The sequence below is a fragment of the Schistocerca gregaria genome, chromosome 8 (assembly GCF_023897955.1).
Source record: "Schistocerca gregaria isolate iqSchGreg1 chromosome 8, iqSchGreg1.2, whole genome shotgun sequence".
Taxonomy (NCBI): Eukaryota; Metazoa; Arthropoda; class Insecta; order Orthoptera; family Acrididae; genus Schistocerca; species Schistocerca gregaria.
This window is the reverse complement of record NC_064927.1, coordinates 352824635-352843651: the sequence shown is the minus strand read 5'-3', so window position 1 is coordinate 352843651 and position 19017 is coordinate 352824635. Positions and strand designations below refer to the sequence as shown.

The 19017-nt window shown below is 41.9% G+C and overlaps 1 protein-coding gene and 1 pseudogene across 1 annotated transcript in view; both read right to left on the bottom strand.

Moving 5' to 3' along the window:
- LOC126284307 (RYamide receptor-like) overlaps positions 1–19017 on the bottom strand; it is a 1455467-nt gene that overhangs the window by 1214101 nt on the left and 222349 nt on the right. The gene's annotated exons all lie outside the window — the stretch shown is intronic.
- Positions 3459–3575, bottom strand: LOC126285562 (5S ribosomal RNA; annotated as a pseudogene).

Genomic DNA, 19017 nt, shown 5'->3' with positions numbered 1-19017 from the left:
TAGAAATGTAGGTTTGCCTTTCTTTAATCTATCTTCTAAGATAATTTTAGGGTCAGTATTGCCTCACGTGTTTCAAAAATTTGTCCGGAATCCAAACTGATCATCCCTTAGGTCGGCTTCCACCAGTTTTTCCATTCGTCTGTAAGGAATTCGTGTTAATATTTTGCCTTCGTGACTTATTAAACTGACAGTTTGGTAATTTTCACATCTGTCAATACCTGCTTTCTTTGGGATTGGAATTATCATATTCGTCTTGAAATCAGAAAGCCTGGACTATAGATCAATAAAAGAAAATCATTTGATCGTTTGTGCCTTGTTTAAAATTGTTTACAGCTTTTGACTGATTCCAAGAGTGAAACATTACTGCGGTTGGGCGATTATTTGAGGAGTCATATCGTATTATTCCAGGGGCCCCGTTCCTACTCTGCAAGGTCTCATTACTACCAGGAGCTATGTGAGGTTCTTGGCTGATAAAGTCCATCCTACGGTACAATGTCTGTTCCCCAATGGTGATCATATCTCCCAAGACGACAGAGCCCCTATTCACACAGCTCACATCATCCTGGGTTCATTTTCGAGCACGAGAATGAGTTGTGGCATCTCTCCTGGTCACCAAATTCACCAGTTCCCAATATTATTGAGCCTTTGTGGTCTACTATGGAGAGATGCGTGCGTGATCGCTAACCACTTGCCACTATTTTGCAGGAGTAATGGTACGAGATTCTCATGAAAACCATGCGATACCTGCATTTATCCCTTCCGAGGCTTCTGGAAGATGTTTTGAATTCCAACCGGTTCCCTACACCGTATTAGTTATGGTAACGTATTGTGTGGTGTTTTCATATTTTGTCCACCACTGTTTCTGCTACGAATTTGTCAGAATTATTACCTTTGAGTTTCTCTGGTCAACTGCATTTACCAAGCCTAGCACTTCTCCCTTAAAGGTTAAAATCACTATAAAGACCACGAAAATCACAGACCCTGTCATAAATATAATTAAAAGAAAGTTATTTCATCGCACTATTGGAACATTACAAATCAGCATTTATAAGAAATGAAAATAAAAATGATAACGACTCCTTTGACATGCGGCCAAACTGTGCATTGAAAAACGTTTAGGAATATAGAATTTGGATCTCGACCTACTCGATAATACTTTTAGTACCTTCGGACACTTTTGAACTGTAATTTGGTATGTTAGTTTTCATCGTTTTGTTGAAGGACTGGTCGTTAAGAAATGTCGGAGACGCTAATGAGCCAAAGTTTGTCAGCAAGAGCTATCTCGGCTTTTAACCGATGACAGATCTCTTATTTAAGGATAACTGAGTTGCCCTCCTGATGGTGGTCTAGTCTTTAGTCCACTGCGTCCCAGTGGTGCTTATGAATGTTGAAGCCAGACTGATAATTAACACCCAGCTAAGACTATTAGTCTGGGTTTTTGCTCCAGAAGACTCGTATACCAGACACAGTACTGGTATTACCAGAAGCTCAAGTGAGCTGACGTTAATTAATTGAGCGAGCGTGCTTTCGACATCGATCTGGCCCAGTAAGAAGACTTCCGCCTCTGATGCGCTTAATTAACTGTTGTCCTGCAGATGGCAGTCTGTTTCTGAGGTTCGTGTAGCAAAGCTTCGTTTCATACCGCAATTACTTTGTGCTTCAACGTTTCGCATTGTTGGTACAAGGACAAGGCTAGGACTAGAACCTTCGCATTCCTCTGTTGGAAGGGATGGGGCAATTTTAGTTACGTTGTACTTCAAGGCACTCCGCATCGAATACTTGCCTTTTAATTCATTCCCATCCGGTTCAAAAGTACTTGCACCTAACAAAAAAGAACCGTGACACTATGAATGCCTACGAAAAATTCAAATAATTGAAAATAAGTGTCAATGTCAGTCATGATTATCGCTGGACTCGATGTCCTTTATTCACTGTTGTACCCGTCCTTAAAAGGTGAGGGAATTACTCACATCATTATCTATCTATTAGAGGACATTAACATAGTGTGTACCCACTCTTCGCCTTCATAATGGTTTGAGCTCTGCTGGGGACATTTTCAGCGACGTGTCTGAATTTCAGTTGAGGAATCGCAGACCAGTCTTCCTCAACGGCCGAAACCAAATAAATTGTGATGTTGGAAGAAGGGGTATAGAGCGTAGCTGACGTTCCAACTCATCTAAAACGTACTTCATTAGGTTAAAGTTAAGACTCTGGGTAAACCGGTCCATTTAAAGAATTTTATTTTCCATAAACCATTACCCAGCATGCAAACTAAGACATGACGGACGAAGCGAGGAGACCAAAAATCAGTCTACGACAGGCTAAGAGGACATTCATCGACAAAGGAAGTCTACTAACATCAAATATAGGCCTTAATTTTAGGAAAAGTGTTTTTGAGAATGTACTTTAAGAGCAAAACATTGTGTACAGCGGCGAGCTAACGAAATTTTGTCCTTGGAGACGATTTCCTGGAAGAGGGATATGAACCAGGGTCCTGGACTTAAAGTCAAGGGAAAACATTTCAGAAACTGCTATTTGAAGCTATTTTGATATGTAACAATATCGGAGTGGTAGAGGACATTGAATATTAGTTACCCGATTGTACCCCACTTTACCCTATTGAAGAAGTCGTTTTCATGGATAATGTGTCAAATTAGCGAAGTAATTCTTTCTCCACAGCATTCAGTCAAGACATGTTCTACGGTTACAATAAGAAACGTACTTCATTTGCTATCAGAGCTGAATTGTGCCATTAAATCAGTACCTCGACATTCCTCAACACTAAATTTCACCACTTCCTTTTAATGTTACCTTTATTTGATAGTCGGGGGGCCTTTTAAGGAAACAGAGCCTTCATAGATACATAAAATTTCCAAATAAATTGAAAAAATTTTCGGTTTCGTTTTGCGTTTTTCATTCTGTATATGTCCACTTGATTTTCAACGAATATCTCTCAGTATTTGTAACAACCTAGGAAGTCGTTAGCACGCTGTAAAGCTTGCCGATGATACAACGTTTTGCTGTGGCATCTTTCCGTAGTAACTTAAAGATTTTTATTGGGCGTATGGTTACTAGTGTGCTTAGCTTCGTTCCTCCATGACGACCCTTTCTATGGAGAAAAAAATAAAGACTGCAGTCTCCTTTTTAGAATAAAAAGCACGTTAGGATATAATTTTATTTTGTATTCTAATTGAAAATGTGGCTAATTTGGTTACTGAAGGTCAACCGTAAAGATGGTAATTACTTATCTCCTATGATCACTCCGTGGTTAGGCCACGGGTGGCCTACCTGGATCATCCGACCGCAGTGTCATCCTCAGTTGAGGAGGTGGATAGGAGGGGCGTGGGGTCAGCACACTGCTCTCCCGGTCGTTATGATGGTATTCCTGACCGAAGCCGCTACTATTCGGTCGAGTAGCTCCTCAAGTGCCATCACGAGGCTGAGTGCATCCCGAAAAATGGCAACAGCGCATGGCGGCCTGGATGGTCACCCATCCAAGTGCCGACACGCCCGACAGTGCTTAACTTCGGTGATCTCACGGGAACCGGTGTATCCACTGCAGCAAGGCCGTTGCCTATCTCCAATGATGCGACAACAAAATTAATTAAAGTGATCCATATGATCAAGTGAGAAACCCGAAATGCGTTAACAGTTGCAGATTGCCGATCTAACGGTCTCCAGGGGTAACAAATACGTTATTTTCTATATTTAGAGTGAATATTCACCGAATTTAAGAATTTAGAATCCTTAAAGGAGTGTACGATCCTCCTGTGTAACCAACGCAAACGCGAAGCACCCTGGACGCCACCCTCGGGCTCGACAACATTTCAAACAACAAGCTATCGACGAATAAAAAAAAAAAAAAGAGGCCACAGCACAGAAGCTCATATGACTTTGAAGGTGGATTAGTTGGCCCTACATTTCACCACAATTCTGTCCAATGCTACCATGGACGTGTCATACCATGCTAAAATAGTCGCAGCCCCACTTACCCACATTTCACCCCTTCTTTTGACGTCTCTGAAATGGAGACCAGAGCCACCCACGCTCAGTTTTGACGTCACGCGGTTTCATTAAGAGTGGCATAGGAAAACATACCAGACACCACGCCTCTAATATTCAGCACGAAAGGTTTCAGGGATTGGTATTAATGGAGTCAGTGCAACCACCCCTTTCCCTGCAGAGTTGATTCCCACAGAGTTTGAGCACAATTCGGCACGATGAGTACTGCTGACACCCTCGGGAGTTTCAACCCTTCTCTAAGGACATTGTGGGGCTCAATCCACATTAAAAGTGATCACATTTCTGCAGATCTCAGCGTGACAGAAATTTTTGATTTCGTTTACAGGTTGAACGATTATGGGCTTTTCGACGAAATCTGAACGTGATCTGAACGAGCAAATCGTACTTTTGCTTTTACAGCTCTCTTGTTTTGCGTTCTCCTGTGACGTGATCCGACCCATGTGTGCATAAAACGAAAAGACCTCCACATTGTGGCGCCCACCCACATTTATTGAGAATTTTAAAAATACACGTATGGAGAGACAACCTGTGAAGTAGTCTGAGGCGCTTGCAGACACACAACTGGAATCGCTTGAGTGTCAAGTAGTAGCATACTTTCAGGTGCCTTAGGCTACTTTGGACGGTTTCTCTGTAAAGGCACACTTTCAAAATTCTCAGTAAATGTGGACATGTGCCACCCAGGGTTTTCTCTAACTGGGGGCTATTAGACAGATCCTTCGCCACCGCGCGGGTTTAGCCGAGCGGTCTCAGGCGCTGCAGTCACGGCCAGTATAGCTGGCCCCGGCGGAGGTTCGAGTCCTCCCTCAGGCATGGTTTGTGTGTGTTTGTCCTTAGGATAATTTAGGTTAAGTAGTGTGTAAGCTAAGGGACTGATGACCTTAGCAGTTAAGTCCAATAAGATTTCACACACATTTGAATATTTTTTATCCCTTGCCATTTTATTCACGAATGTGTCAGTATTTCACCCCTCAATTATCACTCCAAAGGAGGGTGTTAAACAGATGACTGAAAAAGAATAAGCAACCTATGACATTCTTTGATTCTTTGGACACATTCAGATTTTGTCGAAAGATTTTCAGCAGTTCCTAGTCGTTCTATCCTGTACACGAGAGAAAAAATAATTTTGTCGCACTGCTCTCCAAAGGGGTGCGATCGTGTTCATTGAGGCTCCAAGTCCTACGATTCCCTTAGACAATAGTTGAAACGTCAGAGGGAGTCAACAGTATCAAAGTTTGTCAAAACCGTCGTCCATTTGCTCATCGATGTCGTTGTTGTCGTTTCCGACCGCTATATGCATGGGAATGAACGCCCCAGAAAAAGGAATTATTTCATCGACGCCCTTCATGCCACCTATTGAAGCCTTACCGTGCTGATTTCGAATTGCGGTGTCTCGGCAATGTTCTGATCTCCATAGCAGAGGCGTTAAAAGAAGGGATGAAATGTAGATAAGAGAAGCAGTGACGACTTTCCCATCGCGTGACACGTCCTCGGCGGCTTTGGGTAGAATTGTGGTGAAATTTTGTGCCAACGTGACATCATTAAACCACTTTTCACGTTACAGCAACTTCTGAGCTATGTTGGATGTATGGTAAATTATTTTGCCTAACAACTAGATGAGAACAGCTTTCCAGGATTTACAAACGGAACACAACGTCAGCTGTGGTAAACGTCCTTATCCTCTTTCAGCCTGAGCATCAGATAACACGAATGATTGTATCAAGACGTACAGATTAACAATGTTGTAACTGTTCTACTGAACAGCAAATAGTTAAGACAAATAGAGACTAAGAACCTATCAGTTACCATGCAGTAACATAGAACAATATTCCGAGGAGTCTGTATCAATCAAAAATATGTCCACTTTATAAATACGTAGAGCACAATGCGCAAAGTTATAACAGGTCGCCTCATGGGGCGCATGGCGGGCAAGGCACTTGAGGAATGCAGGTAGTTGTAATGACTGCGTGACAGGACCACTTTCCGAGGCAGAAACGTGCACGCCTGGCTGAAGGGGGCAGAGAGGGCACAATGGCACTTAAGATGGAAAAAATGAGCGATGAATATTGTATAGTTTCAACGAAACCGCGGTTCGAACTCTGCAAATATGATACATAAAAAACAGGACACAAGGAAGTCGCGGCTCATTGCAGCTTTCAACATGACTCTGGGAGAATAATTATAAAAGTGACTGTTGTTCTTAATTAAGATAGATTACAGAATTAATAACGAGTAAACCTCTGGAACGATATCTAAAAATAGAGCATCACCTGAAAGCTGACTATCTAAACACTACACTACTGCTACCTCTTCATCTACGTCTATACTCTTGGAAGCTACCTTATGAAATCTGGTGGAGAATACTTTGTGCACTAATGTTTCACTGCAAGATCATACTTCTCAAACCACGCATGTGTATAAAGAATTACAGTTAATTTATTACAAGTTGATATGCAAATGTGCTAATACTAAAAATCCTCCACACTTAAACATGATATGAAGGTAGCATAAGTTTTTCAGGTCCTTACCTATATTCCTAGCGGCTGAGCAGCCGCAATCTACTATTTCATATGTATCTATAATTTTAGATAAAGTTGGTTTCAAAACCAAATGTTGGCGTGCTACATCAACTTTGGTAATAACTTGTCTAATGCTGTTTTGTTGTTTTGATGAGTAATCATAAACTGACCACAATAATTTTCCCTCTCTTCTATCGTCATATAAAGGCTGTTCCGAAACTATTCGTTCATATTAACACAGTAGTTAGAGAACATCAAAAGTAATATATTTTATTATGGTGCATATAATCCCTGACGACAGTTCTGATGATAGGGGCTATTTATACAGAAGGTGGTTTGGCATGCTAATTACAGCAGTGGCCTTCATAGTAACTGCGTCAAAGCGTGGCCATCGGCATGTATGCACGCAGTACGACGTCGGACCATTGACTGTCGTGTCCGTTCGAGGGTTTTTTGCTTGTTCCCAATGCTACCAGCCACAACGATAATTCTAGCTATGAGGTCTTCTGTTTCCACAACGGTTTCACACATTAGCTACTGCACATGACCCCAGTGCAAGAAATCCAGGCACTTGAGGCCAGGTGATCACCTCGGCCGATCCCTCCATTCCCGAAGGGGACTGTCGGGAGATTCTTCACAGCAGTGCTGGAATGGCCTGGCGACCCATCGACCTGAAAGTACATCCTTTGTCTAGCATTCAGAGGTACATCCTCCAGCAGTCTGGCACCGTATGCTACACGAAGATGCGATATCTCGATTCAATGAGGGGACTGGAAGAATCTGTGGTTCAATGTGCCTATTACCAAAAATGCCGGCCAACATATTAAGGTCGAATCGCTGTTGATGAGCACGAGGTCGAGTACTTCGTAGCCTCAGAAGAAACCAAATATGCCGAATGTGGATATTTCAGTTTTAGTACACATTCCCAGTCAGTGGAAAATGTGTTGATTAATAATACGAGGGCTGTTCAGAAAGTAAGTTACGATTGATCGCGAAATGAAAATCACAGTGAAAATCAGAAATGTTTCATTTGTAACAGTTAGCTACACCTTTCAGCTACTTCTCTACGTAGTCGCCGTTCTGACTCGGACATTCGTTGTAGCGTTATACCAACTTTCCAATACCCTCATCATAGAAGGTAGTCGCCAGTGCTTTCCGCCAATTCTCTACGCTGGCCTAAAGCTCGTTGTCTGGGCAAAAATTTTGTCTTCATAGCCAGCGGTTGGTTTGAGCAGAGATGAAACTCAGTGGGAGACAATTACGGGCTGTATTGTGAGTAACCAAACATTTCCAATTTAAACGATGCCGGAACATATTCATTGCCCCTGCAGAATGAGGCTGAGAATTGTCTTGACGAAGAAACCGCACGACAGTTATGTAATGTTGGTTGCATAGCTTCAGGGGAAAATTATCACCAGGCCCTCGTACTTGGCGTGAGACACTATTTTCTATAACATCTTTACGCACTCACTAAGAGCTCAGAAATGAAAAGAGCGACATAATTCTACCTAGAGTCATACCAGAGACACTGTCCAACACATCTTTGCAAAGCCTTATCGGATTTTCATAGTCGTCTCCATTTCGCAACTGATCGTAACTTACTTTCTGGACAGCCCTCGTACAAGTGGACTTCAAAGACCATATACTCCTAACCGAAAGAAATTTATTTTGATGTTCGCAAACTCCTGTATATATACCCTGTATGTACAAGTAATTAGCTGTAAACTTGAATGGTAGCAATTGTTTAAGTTACTAAACTGGATTCAGTAATGTGTGACAAGTCACAGAAAATAATTAACACCAAACAATAGCGCATGCGTGGCCTTTTATCGGCGGCAATCTGCTGGTTGTTGGCTCTTTGGTAAGTGGCTTTCATCACTGGCCAGTAGAGGTGAGTTATCGAGGAAGCTGTGTTGTTCAGCAACTGCAAGTTGGGGACTGACATTTCAGTGGCCTTAGAATACTTTCGTGAGTGCGAGTTACAGGCTGTAGCTCTTCATTGGATTCTTTTGAGGGACTGATTTTGCGCTAATCTGAGAGATTCAAATTTGTGGCAAATCTGTTCCACCATTTGCAAACACACTGATTTTCATTTTTATTGAAGCATGTTTCAGCACCTCTATGTCAGCGTCAATGTGGTTTTATTATTATTATTTTGAGCTTTTCCTCATTACAGAGGTTTATCACCAACATTTATTTGGAAATTACAATATAAACAGTAACCGTTCTTAAACTATATTCTCAAAATATTTCTCCAGGTGTTTCGATCTTGTGTGTCTTCTTCCTCTGCACCCATTCTCCTCATTGTGTGCTGTACATTTTGGATCCAGGTGGTCATACGGCGTCCTCTTCTTCTTCTCCCCTTCGGTTCCCATTCCAGTATCAATTTTGGTATTCTGGTTTTCTCCATCCATCGTACATGCCCGTATCACTGTAATTTCTTCCTATCCATTACGTCATATATTCTTTCTTTTATTTCCATTCTCCTTGTTACTTCGGTGTTCCTTATCTTTTCTATCCTGGAGATTCTTGCGGATCTTCTCCAAAAGTCCATCTCTAGAGCTTGTAATTTTTTAATGTGCTTCATGTTAATTGTCCAGGTCTCCGTACCATACACAACCACACTCTCTAATTTGGATTTGTATATTAATTTTTTAGTTCTGCACAGTCCATAAGACTGAGTTAAGCATCCCAATGACCCTCCGTCCGCTACTAATTCTTTTATTGATTTCTGATTCTGATTTTCCCACGATTTCTGAAATGGATCCCAAATAACAGAAAGTGTTTATCTTTTTGATTTTCATTCCTTCAAAGTATAGCTCATCTGAATCATTACTCAAGTATTCTGTTTTTTGGTAATTAATCTTCAAACCCCAAGTTTTGTATGCTATTGCTAGTTGATTGCACATATAGTTAGCATCCTCCCCATCTTGTGCTATGACTACTTGATCATATAATAAATGATGTAGGTAAACTCCATCTCTTATTTCTAATCACATACTATTACATTTAGAGACCATGTTCTAAGGCTAATATCTACATCGATTTTAAATAATGATGGTGATATGGGACAGCCCTGTAAAAGGCCTTTGCTTGTTCTACATTTCTGTGAAAGTTTATTACCAACTTTCACTTGGTAAATGTTATCTTTATACATCTGTTGTATTATTTTAATCAAGGAAGGGTTTATGTTTGCTATACGTAGTGCTCTCCAAAGTAATTTTCTTGGAACAGTATCATACGCTTTTTCTAGATCTAAGAAAATTAATCCTATATTTTTTGATTTTTCCCTATGTTTCTCCAAAATCTGTCGTAATGTGAAATTATGGTCTACACATGATCTCCCAGCCGTGAATCCACATTGTTCTTCCTGGGTTCTAAAATCTTTCTCCAGTTTGTTTTTAATTACTTTCGCAAAAATTCTCATTAATGTGTTTGTAACACAAATTCATCGATATTTTGAACAAATTTTGCGATCCCCTTTCTTAAATATTGTATTAATGTAACCTAGCTTCATCTCGTTGGGTATTGACTCTCCATGTAACATTTTGTTGAAGATCTGTGTTATCAGTTTCACAATTTTGTCACCACCATATTTCAGACACTTCAGATTGATATTGCCAGGTCCCGGTGATTTACCATTCTTTCCTGTTCTCAACGCCTGAAGTACTTCACTTTCTAAAATCTGGATCTTATCATCGTCATGTCCTTTAACTTCCCCTGTTCCTTCTTCTAGATATTCTTCTCTGTCCTTATTTAATAATTTTCGGAAATACTCTTCTCATTCCTTTTGTGTTATCAGTTGGAGATTAGTTTTGCTTTTTGTACCCTTCCTTCAATGTGGTTTTGTTTTATGAAAACTGAAAAAGTGAACATATTTTAGGTTGTAACTGATTTAACAAAGCGAGACCTAAAAAAAAGTTTTTGTTACTTTTGTTTCTTACCGTGATTTTACATTATATGGTTTTGCAGCACCAACTATACGGAGTACTGCACTGTTATGCAAACCAAACGATGTAAACGTGAATTTCATCGGCGAGTTAACACATCCCGTGATTTTTTGAAAGAAAGAAAACCAAACGTAATTTTGGCGTGTCAAAATGTTTTGAATAGGCACAAATGTATACGAAAAACATTATGACAGCCCAAAGTCACGTTTTTTGAAAAATAAATAATTGTTCACTGTGAACCATTGGGTCATTAATTATTTGTCGCAGATATCTACCATCTGAGCTACCCAAGAACGACTTACGCCCGGTCCTCACAGCTTTACTTCCGCCAGTACCTCAACTACCACCTTCTAAACTTCACAGAAGCTCTCCTGCGATGCTGCAGAACTGGCACTCCTGGAAGAAAGGATTTTTTGGACACATGGCTTGCCACAGTCTGGAGGACGTTTCCAGAATGAAATTTTCACTCTGTAAAGGAGTGTGCGCTGATATGAAACTTCCTGGCAGATTAAAACTGTGTGCCGGATCGAAACTCGGGACCTTTGCCTTTCAGAGTGCGACAGGACCTTTGTTATTTTCTGATCTGGCAGACAGGGTGTGAAGCAATCTGCGGTTGTTTGCTGAAGATGCTGCGGTGTACAGGGAGGTGTTGAAGGTAAGTGACTGTAGTTTGATACAAGATGGCCTAGACAAAATTTCTAGTAGGTATTATGTAAGCCAGCTGGCTCTTAATGTAGAAAAATGTAAGTAAAATGAGGATGAATAGGAAAAACGAACACCCTAATGTTCGGATACAGCATTAGTAGTGTCTTGTTTGAGACAGTGACGTCGTTTAAATATCTGGGCGTAACGTAACGAAGCGATACGAAGTGTAACAAGCATTTGAGGATAGTGGTGGAGAAGGCGAATGGTCGACCTCTGTTTATTGGGAGAAATGGTTCAAATGGCTCTGAGCAGTATGGGACTCAACTGCTGTGGTCATTAGTGCCCTAGAACTTAGAACTACTTAAACCTAACTAACCTAAGGACATCACACACATCCATGCCCGAGGCAGGATTCGAACCTGCGACCGTAACAGACGCACGGTTCCGGACTGCGCGCCTAGAGCCGCGAGACCACCGCGGCCGTCTTATTGGGAGAATTTAAGGAAAGTGTAGTTTATCTGTGTAGGAGAACGCATGTGGGACGTTAGTTTATCTACTCTTGAGTACTGCTTGAGTGTGTGGGATAAACAACAAGTCGGATTGACAGAAGAAAAGGAAGCAATTCAGAGGCGAACTGCTAGGTTTGTTACCGGTAGGTTCGATGAATATGGAAGTGTTACAAGTATGCTTTGGGATTTCAAATGGAAATCCCTGGGGGAAGAAGACGTTCACTTCGAAGAACACTACTGACAAAGTTTAGAGAACCGGCATTTGAACGTTGACTGCAGAACGATCCTGTTGCCACCAACATAGCTTTCACGTACGGAACGTCAAGATAAGATACAAAAAATTTGGCTCCTACGGAGCAGGAACAGGAACAGGGGAGGAAACAACTAGTTATGGCACAAAGTGCCCTCCGACACGCACCGTACGGTGGCTTGTTTAGTATGTATGCAGATGTAGATGTAGAAGTGCTGTTGGTGCGACTGATAGTTTATTCGGTGAGAAAAATGCCTGCGAAAAGTTGTAGTCCAGGTTAGAGTCTTAGTATTCCCTCTAGTATTGGAGCTAGAATAGAAAGTGTCCCCTTGTACCGTGTATGACGGACAGACGCTAGACACTTTTTCTCTAATCGTTCCTGGTAGGTTTGTGACTGCTCTCATGGATCCAGAAACTACGTTAGCACTGACAATTTGCCCAGCTTGGAAGCTCCCGATGTGCGACAAGCAGTAATCATCACAATTCGGCAGAGGATGTGAATCAGATACGCAACTGATGGGTATACATTACTTAGGAGTCTTATGTTTTAATTTAGTTTCACTTTCAATGACAGTGCAATAACCTCTTCCTGTGACTTCAAAAAACCTACATTTAATTAAAAGATCCGTTAATAAAATACAAGGCGTGCTGGAAACTAAAGCGTCCGAATATTTTATCTGAAAACTCTCAAAGTGTATTAAATAAAACAAACATTATTAGCCGGTCGGTGTGGCCGAGCGGTTCTAAGCGCTTCAGTCTGGAACCGCGCGACCGCTACGGTCGCATGTTTGAATCCTGCCTCGGGCATGGATGTGATTGATGTCCTTAGGTTCGTTAGGCCTAAGTAGTTCTAACTTCTAGGGGACTGATGATCTCAGATGTTAAGTCCCATAGTGCTCAGAACCATTTGAACCGAACATCATTAACGTTCTACATCTTTATTCTCCAGGTCATCATATTTATTTCTCAACATAGTCACCCTGGTGAAGAACACACGCAAACGAGAGACCAGCTTGTTGATATCGTCACTGAGTAATGTTTAACGTTGTTGACAGAGACGTAAACTCACCTCTGCTTGCACCGCTTCTTCCTTATTAGTGTGAAGTCCTTCGAAGGTGTTCTTCGTGTTCTGGAAACAGATAAAAATCAGATGCGGCCAAGTCGGGACTGACTGTATGGAGGATGATCGATGACAGAGAACCCAAGGCGGAGGATTATCGCAGAGCTCGTGTGTGGTCTGCCAATATCATGCTGAGGAACAGGGTGCTCTGTGGACGAACTCTCCGAATTTGTGAAACTAGATTACAGCACGCAGTTTGTCACGCATCGACATAGTTGCGTAACGCACCGCCATGTTACACTGCCACAATTCGAAGCCCTGTTAGCGGCAGAGACTTGCTGCAGTTTTCATCAGCGAAGCGAAAAAGTCGACAAAGTGACGTGCATGGCATGTAATGCCTCAGCCGATACTGAGATCAGAATAAAAAAAATTAAGAGGCATTAGTTTTCAGCAGGCCCTCGTACAATCCACTAACGCTGTATGTAAGTGACACACTTCTCACGTAGGAAAGTTTTCTTAAAAGACTGACCTAAAACTTTGTTCTCAAAGAAGCTTTTATGCTGTTCTCGACGCTAATATACGCGTATCTTGTACAAAATTAATGCACCATACACACTTTAACCTGCATGCTCCTTGTAGTACGTCTAAGATTTTTAAGTTCCCTCTCTCCTAGCCTAAGTTGGCTTTACCAAATGCACTATGCCTCCGTGACTCGTAATGTGCCCTTGTAACCCATATCTTCTTTCACTCAAGATAACACATGAGAGTCTTTTCTCCAAAATTCTAATCACTATCTCTTTGTTAGTGACTTGATGTTCCCACATGATCTTGACCCTTTTTCTGTAGCGCGAGATTTAAAAATATTACCTTCTTGTCTGTAGCATTTACCGTCAGTGTTTCTCTTCTGTATACTACTACTACTACACACAAAACAAATACTCTTCCAAAGTATTTCCTTACAATTAATTTAATATACATGAATATTGTGTTTTTTCTTCTTTATCAGATGAACTTCACTTGCTATTGCTAGACTGCATTTAATGTTCTTTCTACCTCTGTCGTAATATATTATTTTGCCGTGTAAGTTATTAAAGCAGTAAAGCTGTCTACAACATTCAGCGTTTCATTTCTTACACCAACTTCCTCGCCATGTGCTAATTTGAATACACTCCTTTTCTTTTGTTTTACTTTTATAAAACGTCTCATCAAGAAATTAATCATTCCGTCAACTGATCTCAGAAGCTAATTGCCCTCGCAGGGAAAATTACAACGTTATCAGAAAACCTTAAAGTTTAGATTTCTTCTCCCTTAACTTTAACTTCATTCCCCCATTATACAGCTGTTTTCTTTACAACTTACTGTATACATGCAGCATTGGAGAGGTAACAAACTGCCCAGAATTCTACTTTTATTCGCTCTCCCAAAAAAGTGACAGGGATTAATTCGTTCCACTGATCTCAGTGTGGTGGTGATAACTTCTGAGAAGCGCGCCCAGTTCTTCCACTACGTGTCCTGTACTCTGCGAGGTAGCGCGTGTTAGCGGCGGAACGAGGCCGGAAAGCTGACACGGTTCCCCAAAAGTTTCACGTAGAAGCGGCGACAAAGAGTGAGTGCCCAGTTTAATTTGGCTGAGTGAAGTAACGGGGGAGCAACGGATTCGAGTCAGAGTTTGGGAGGAGTGGCGGAGCTTGTGGTAAGGAATAATTCGTGTCGACTTCTGGGGAAAAATAACACTTTTTGTTTCTCTGCACTATTTAATTTCATTGTGGAATCTCGTCAGTACTTATAAAATGATGAAGATGCGTCATTTTTACGCTGTCGTCCTGCACTTACACCCGGAGAAAGAACAGTTATCACAAGAAACTTATTTACCGGTCTATCTTCTTTGTCTGTTACGTGTTTTATTAGCGGAAATATAGTTTCCGCTCTCACTTTTTCGTCGCTCTGCGTTTACTGCATTGAAAAAGTGTTGTGTAGTTAAAACCTGCCACACACTCTTGACAACATTTGGATTTCTGTCTGGTTCATTCAAAAGCATGAAGTAAGTCAATATTTCATTCTCTACTCATAAGCGTTTGTGGGATTTTATTCCGGCCATCTTATCGCATCTCCTGCAGCTTTGTGAAAGAATATTCCTCATGCAATCCCTGCTGTTACCAACTTCCCCAGTAATCTGTTTTCGTTATTCTAATCTGTGCCTGTATACTACATTTGTCCTCCACAGCTCATTTTAAACAGTTCATTTCTCTCCTGTTATTTCTGTTTCATTTCTATATTTTCTTGTGGTTACCTGTCCATTTTTTCAGACTGTATCTCAGTTTTTTCGGTGCTATCCATAATTGACTTCCTTTCAATGCTACACTCAGGAGATACAAAACTCAAAAAATTCGTCTTCAACTATACAACTGAAAATTGGTCCGAAAGAAACACACATATATAAACATATGTATGTGGCGTGACGGCCATTAAGATCATTTCAGTACGGACCCATTCTCTCTCCTCAACTCCTGCGGGAATCCAGTGTAACGAGTCAAGTAATGAATATACTGGACGGTGGGGGGGGGGGGGGGGGGAGGGGAGGGGGGGCGGTATATAAGTCGTGTGTGACAAGTAGGGCATTTGGGTCAGACGGTAAGCGAGCTCAAACAGCCGAAGCGGTTAAGGCAAGCGCTCGAGGTTCAACTCTCGGTCCGACACCAATTTCCACATGTCGCCAATGATTTCAGTGCCCAGTTGCGGTCGATGTCAGAGTTTATTTCATTCCATGTCTCATGGTGGAATAAACGTATTAAAAGTTATCGATTACTTTTGAAATAATAAACAATTTACTTACTTTTGTCTGTCTTATTTTCGTCTGACTGCCCCTTCCATTAACTTGACCTGTGTAAAATATCTATGATGAATGGTGTACCACTAACAGTCACGTACCACGTGGGAGAATCGAGATTCTAACCAACAAAGAGGGCACATACAGCTGCTGGGGCTCAAAGGGAAAAACAGTGTTAGACAAAACCGCGGTGTTTCTTCTTTTGAAATGATGAAAGTGGTCGAGCACAATGAAGCACTGAACCTGTGTATGGGCGGTCTAATTCAGGCTGAAGGTCGTTCTGGCATATTTTGGTGGCTCTTTTCGTAGCACGATATGGGCCCAATCATTCTGGTCACCACTAACATGAAGCAGGATGTGATTCTTCAGTTTCTGCCGGCGTATTTCTTGCTTGAACAGTCCACCGGTGTACTGCCGGAGCATAGTGTACAACTGGCAATGGTCAAAATAAGAGCGGATGGCATCCTGAGCCAATGGGTATACAGGAAGAAAATGGCTCTGAGCACTATGGGACTTAACTTCTGAGGTCATCAGTCCCCTATAACTTAGAACTACTTAAAGCTAAATAACCTAAGGACATCACACGCATCCACGCTCGAGGCAGGATTCCAACCTGCGACCGTAGCGGTCGCGCGGTTCCAGACTGTAGAGCCTGGAACCGCTCGGCCACTCTACAGGATGGAAACGTTCACCGACCTGTATGTGCAAAAGGATAGCTGCCACCACCCTGCGCAGAGGAATGGGGTGCTAAAAACACCGGTGCACAGGGAGCACACCATCTATGACGCAGAGAGTCTGCCCCAAAACTGTATTCCGAACAAACGGATAATCGGAATGGCAGGTCAACGCGCTCTGCGCCGCACATCTACAGTACAGCGTGTGGAGACGGAAGAAGTCACGGAGAAAGACATAGCCACTGTCTATATACCGTTTAATGGCGCGCTATCGGGGAAAATAGGACAAATATGGAGGAAACACCGAGTAGGAACTGTCTTTTGCCCACCAAATAAAACGCGAGCATTATTGGGAAGTGTGAAAGACGATCTCGGTTTGCGGAAGGCCAGCATATATCAGATTCCGTGCCAATGTGGGAAGACATATATTGGACATATAGTGCGCACCATCGAAGGTCGTCGCCGAGAACATCAGAGGCAGACTCGACTTTGATACCCCAAGAAGTCGGCGCTCGCAGAGCACTGTTTGTCCAAAAACCACGCTACCAACATACCAGGACCTTGGCACAGTCATCTAAATACTGGGACTGCGTCGTTAGAGAGGCTATCAAAATTCGTACCAGGGACCTACTCATCAACCGAGATTGCGGCTACAACCTCAGCAGGGCATGAGAACTAGCATTGAGTCTAATTAAAAAGACTCTCAGCAAAGGAAACGAATGGGCGACTTGGGCGGGCGAGGCAATTACACCGGCGCCACCGCTGACGCCAGCGCCAGCGTCTCACCGACTGCTGACGCGCAGGTGCGGACCGCGGAGAGAACGCCTCGCGTGGGGAGGGGATTTAAGACGGCCGCCCTCCCTCAGGAGCTCAGTTCGTCAGCGCACCTGACGATGGCGACATGTCTGATCGCCGAAACATTGTGCCCGTAGGACACTATGGACCGGCAGTACACCTGTGGACTGTTCGAGCATGAACAAGGATATTTGCCTATACATTTTTGGTGGCCAAGTGTTATTCTAACATTCATAATCATTATGGTATGGACATTCCCGCTTCAGCCGCATTCACATGGTAGAATGTATACGTGGTTTCATGAACAAATAACAACCTCTTTGATCCTCGACTGCCCTGTAAATCAAAATCCATTATGAAATTCTTGGCTCTATTTGAACAGTGGGTGAAACTTTTAAGCAACCTTCCTGCAGGTAACTCTAATTAGTCTTGTCCCGGATATGGCGTAACGGAAGAAACGTGATGAGTTCCATACTAGGCAAATTGAGGCATTTTCAGTGCTCGAGGCGGTATTAGATCGTCTTCTCTGGTGTTGACTGACTGTTTGTCCGCTGTGCTTATTATGTCAGCAGAAACCTTTCGTTAAAATAAAAGCTTCCTGTACCTGCATAAAACGTTTCTGTTCTACCATTTGTTTTGTGAACAGTTGTAATATTGCTTTGTACACATTGTGCCGTTATTCGTCTATGTACTCTCCTTTGTCACCTTTATTTCACTCAAGTTTATAACTTATCCAGGTTCGACGTACACAGGCTGTAAATTGCATTCAAAGTTTTTATTTGTCCTAGTTTTGGTCAGACGTCAGGTAGTGTCTGTGAACAACCTTGCCGCTGTTACTTGCTCGCTTTGAGCTATATTTCCTTTTCCAAACTTTTCTGTTGCTTTTATTGTCTCTTTGACAGATAAATTATATACAAACGTCCTAACAGCTGTGCTACAATGATCCAGTCTTTCTTGACCTTTCGTTACAGCAAAAGCAAATCGGTCCGTGTAGTCATGCTACTTACTCACTGCTCATTGTGAGTAATAATACAAAACCACTGGTGTACGATTGATGAGACGCAATAATTAATATATATTTTAAATCTGCGTTCGGAATCAGTATCGTTTACGTTAGCATTCAGATGACTGCCCAACTCCTTTTCTCACTCTTTTTAAAAAGACTCATGTAGTGGAAGTCGATTGGTATCTAGGATCGTCCCACCACGTTAGACAACACGCTGCTGTGATCACTATTATCGATCTTCCACGTTTTATTTTGTTAGCGTTCGTATGTTTGATAAATTATTCCCGCAGCACTTTCCCGAACAATACACCCAGTGTAATGCATTAATTTCCAAACGTTTGAATTACAAGATAATCGTTTTCATAGTTTACCATGATTACTGAGAGTATAAAGACCAGGTGCAACTGTTGGGGCAGATAAAATATTAATGAGTCGTAGATCAAGAAATGCGACCACTTTGTTTCATTTATAATGCGAACGTGTATCTTACTTTTGAAACCAAGCAAATATACCCGTGAACCCTAGAAAGGAGCAATGTAACATTTACACCTGTGAACTTCACCATCGTAAGCTGAAGTGAAGTCTTGTGAAAGATAAACGGTGTTGCAATACGGTCAACGATTTTTTTTTTAGAGTGCAAAATGCGCTTTTACGAATCTGTCAGAAATTGGTGAATCCAGAACGAACAAATACGACTGAAATATTAACTTGAATATCAGGCTTTCCGCAGGTGACGGATCTGTAGAAGAAAAATTGACTGGT